Source organism: Octodon degus, unplaced genomic scaffold (assembly GCF_000260255.1).
Source record: "Octodon degus isolate 3935 unplaced genomic scaffold, OctDeg1.0 scaffold00002, whole genome shotgun sequence".
NCBI classification, from domain to species: Eukaryota; Metazoa; Chordata; class Mammalia; order Rodentia; family Octodontidae; genus Octodon; species Octodon degus.
Genome location: NW_004524578.1, coordinates 11,954,356 through 11,958,659, shown reverse-complemented (window position 1 = coordinate 11,958,659; position 4,304 = coordinate 11,954,356).

The following is a 4,304-nucleotide window of genomic DNA, read 5'->3' as shown; positions in this document are numbered from 1 at the left end:
TCCTTGCCCCGGTCATCCAAACACAGGCCATTCATGTGTGCAGATGAGGTTTCAGACTGCACTGCCGAGAGTCAGGAAATGAAGGCCCATAGAGGCCCAGGGAGTGAGGTTTCATGGCCACCCTGGGCGTCCAGGAGCAGCCGGGCAGATGGGAGCCAACAGCTGGTTGCTGCCCCGTGGGTCCTTAGGACCTGTGTGTGGCACTTCTTGGGGCCTCAGCAAATGCTTGCTGGTTGGATGAATGGAATCACTTATATCAAGCAGCTGGACAGGACGAAATAGCATCCCAGGGGCTTCCAGTTCAGGTTCCAAATGGAAACTTATGTGTGTGCCAGTGAGTGTGCAGGAGAGTGTAAACACTTGTGTGAGAAAGCCTGTTAGCATATATGCATGCATGTGGGTGCGTGCATCTGAGATGTGCATGCACGTGGGTGTATCTGAGTGTGTGCACACATGTGGGTGAGTGTATCTGAGTGTGTGTGTATGCATGTGGGTGCGTGTATCTGAGTGTGTGTGCATGGATGTGGGTGCATGTATCTGAGGTGTGCATGGATGTGGGTGCATGTATCTGAGTGTGTGTGCGTGGATGTGGGTGCATGTATCTGAGTGTGTGCACACATGTGGGTGAGTGTATCTGAGTGTGTGTGTATGCATGTGGGTGAGTGTATCTGAATGTGTGTGCATGGATGTGGGTGCATGTATCTGAGGTGTGCATGCATGTGGGTGTGGATCATAGAGGGAGCGAGTTCTGACAAGATAGCAAACTGTGGTGACATTTGTAGCACCCCTAGATGACAAAGCATGGCCCTCACTTCTCACTTAATACCCGCTACAACGCTATGACCTTGTGTGATTTATGGGATGCAGGCAGAAGACTGAGAGAGATTAAGTGCCCTGCCCGCATTTGGTGGGTGGCAGGGCTGAGCCTTAACCCTTACTTGGCCCCCGAAGCCAGCGAGCGTCTCACCATGCTGTGCTGGCCAGCTCAGCAATGTGCTGCCTGTCCTGGTGCTGCTGCAGGATGAAAGGGTGGGACAGCGCGCTTCAGAGGCGGGCCCTTCCACAGTGCGCAGGGCTTGGGCCTGGCTCTCTGCAGGGACAGTCTGCAGTGCCGGTGGGCAGAAGGCCACCTTTACAGAGAGCATCCCATACTCCCCTCCTCTAGACTCCTTCTGGTGCGACCCAGACTGCAAGGCTCCCAACTCAGAGAAAGGCTCCAGCCTGAGTGAGTGAAAAAGGCTGTTTCCAAAGCATAAAGAAAACCCTTTACCCTTTTACTTTTAAAATCCCAGTATCCATGACAACTGGACAGAGTGAAGAAAATAGCCACCCCTCCCTCTGCATTGTTTAACTTTTCAGTTGCTGCAGCCACTGAATATACAGGGCCCAGCCAGATTCTGGGGGTGCTTTCTTCTTTCTGCATCCCCCTTTATGGCAGGCCCTTCTCGGTGCCAACCCAGCTTTGTCTTTTGCTGGAGACATCTGTGAGAAAGGATGGGCAAAGTGTCAGGCGCTTGGTGCTATTGAAAGCCTTTGAGATGGGAGAAATTTGTGGAACAAAGGGGCAGGGGAACAAAGCACCCCGGATGGCTCGCCCCTGCTCTGAGGGACGCCATCATCTTAAACCTTGGGACTTAGAGTGTCTGACTTGGCCTTTCCCAGGGATGTCTTGGCAGGGACAGAGCCCAGCAGTCTAGGAAACTGTTCTGATGGCAATCTTAGCAGAGACAACTTCCCAGGGACACAGCCGCTGGCCTGGGTTGGGCCCCTCCTTCCTCCCTCTTCTTTCCTTCCCTCCTTCCTTCTTTCCTTCCCTCCCATCCTCTTTCTCCTCCTCTCCCCTCTTCTTCCTTCTCTCTCTTTCCTTCCTTCTCATCTTCCTTTCATTTTTTCCTCTCTTGTATATTTCTGGTTGATATTTTTGCACTTGAAAAGAATCTAAATACTTCGACCGAGCTTCAAAAGAGTCGAGCAATCAATTCCGTTCAATAATTTGCCTTAAGGAAATAATCAGACATTTGTGCAAAGCTTTGTCTCCTGGGCCATTTTGCACAGTGTTGTGAAATAACAAGAAACACTTCGGTGGCCGCAGTAAGGTTGCCCAGTCCATTGCGCCTTGCTTGGCAGAGTGGTGAGTTTTTATCCACTCCTCCGACAGCTGCTATTGGATCCACATTGGGTCTTGGAGATCAATGGCCACTCAAACAGATGTGGACCCTGCCCCGGCAAAGTGCACAGCTAAAGTCAGATCATGCAGAAGTGAGTGCACATCACAGCTCATGCAAGTGAGGAGTTGGAACAGGAGGAGAGGACCTACCAGTGGCACATGGTCTCTTCTGGGGAGCGGGGACGATGTCTCTAAAATCAATGGCCTCAAACTGTGGTTTGAAAGGCAAGCTGGGGACACCACAAAAGGATGGGGAAAGGGATGGGTGAGGTAGAGGAGCTACTATGGTCCCCGTGAAAGCCCAGGTTAAGGAGAAGCGTGGGCAGTTGAGGAAGAAGGAAGGGCCGGGCAGCTGCGGGCCCGGGAGGCAGAAGTGTCACCGCCTCCTCTGGGTTTTGCAGAGAGAAGCATCTTTGTGCTAAGAGCAGTTGGCGACTTCACTGTGGCCATAGCTGGGCACAGGGGCTGAGGTGCAGAGCATGTGATAGCGTCAGGTCTGTAGAAAGCGCTCTGAGACCACAGCATGGATAAAGGATCCGGGACACGCAAGTGTGGCTGCAGCCTGGGTACCATCGCAGTCCCTCCAGGGACACTAGGGCCTGCAGCCCCAGGGGTGGAGGCGGAGATGTGGAGGGAGGACAGCAGAGGGTTGAGGAGCTAAGGCAGGAGAGAGGAGCAGGGCACTGGAGAGTGTGGGAGGAGGGCAGAGGAGGGCAGGACAGTCCAGTGTACGCTGGCTTCCTGGGTCCCCCCATCAGAACTCCACAATGTGGTGTCTTAGATCAACTGAAATTCATTCTCTCCCAGTTCTGGTTCTGGTGTCAGTGAGATTGATTTTTACCATGGGCTGTGGAGGAGAATCGGCTCCATGGCCTGCTCCTGGCTTCTAGTGCTTGCCTGGTGATTTGGGTTCCTTGGCTTGTAGAAGCGTCCCCTTCTTGACCTTCACATTCATATGGCTTTCCCTGGGTGTGTGTGCCGTGTTCCCACCTGCCACATTGGGTTCGGCCCCTCACTCCTGCCAGTATGAGTTTCTCTTAACTTGAGTGCTGGGAGTTAGGGTGTCGACATATCTTTTTTCTTGCGTACACAAAACCCAACCCATAACGGGCCACTTGTGCCACATCCACTGGATGGGTGGTGGCTCTCTCCTATGGTGTTAGAACCACAATGTTGGGTGAAAACCACATTTCAGGGAGATTTTTAATTCATCCTCAATCAATTGAATTCAATGTGCTATTAATGTATTCATCAACTCTTAAATGTGTATAAAGTGCTGCCATGTGTCAGGCACTGGGCTAAGTGCTGGGTTGACAAGTATGACCGAGTCAGATGTGTCTCCTCCCCTCCAGGAGCTGAGAATCTAGTGCGGATAGACCCCAAACATGTACACAGGCACCGAGCTGCTGGTGTGATGTGCTATGAGTGAATTTGAGTCTGTCATAAGGTTTAGTCTCATAAGAGGCTGAGGATGGGTTCCTCGAAGATGTGCTACTTAGATAATCAGAAGACAAGGGAGAGAAAGAGGAAGCATTCTGGACAGGAAGAGCAGTATGCAGAGGTCCTGTGGTGATTGAGAACAGAAAGTGCAGGAGGAATGGCTAATCGGGTAGAGTGGCTGGGTTGTGGACAGCACGAAGCAGCTCCTGAGATGAGCGGGGAGGTGAGCATCAGCCAGGTCGCAAAGGGGCAGCGGGAGGCACTGGAGCATCTGCGCCCTGGTGCAGCATGATTTAGAGTATGAGGAGGGTCTCTCTGCCTGGAGCTTGGAGAATAGACAGAATGAGGAGGAACAGCTGAAGGTGAAACAGGAGGAGACTTGAAGTCCTTGTAAGAAACAGGGTAGGTGGCAGTGGTGGAGAGGGATGGAAGGTGGCAGATTCCAGAGGTCCCAGAAGGGAAACCCAAATGGCTTCTGCTATTGTTGGATATGGCGTGGGAGAGAGGGCAGTGTGGAGTGTGACTGGGGATCTCTTCTCCCACTTGGCAGAGGCTGAATGAGCGGCAGGTTGGGGGGGCGGGCTTCAGAGTGGGCGAGGGTCCACGCTGAGCGACTGCGGGGCTTGTCGCTTGGAGGTTGGCGGCAGTCACTGCTTCCTGCTGATTCTGTCTGTCTGTCTGTCTGTCTGTCTGTCTG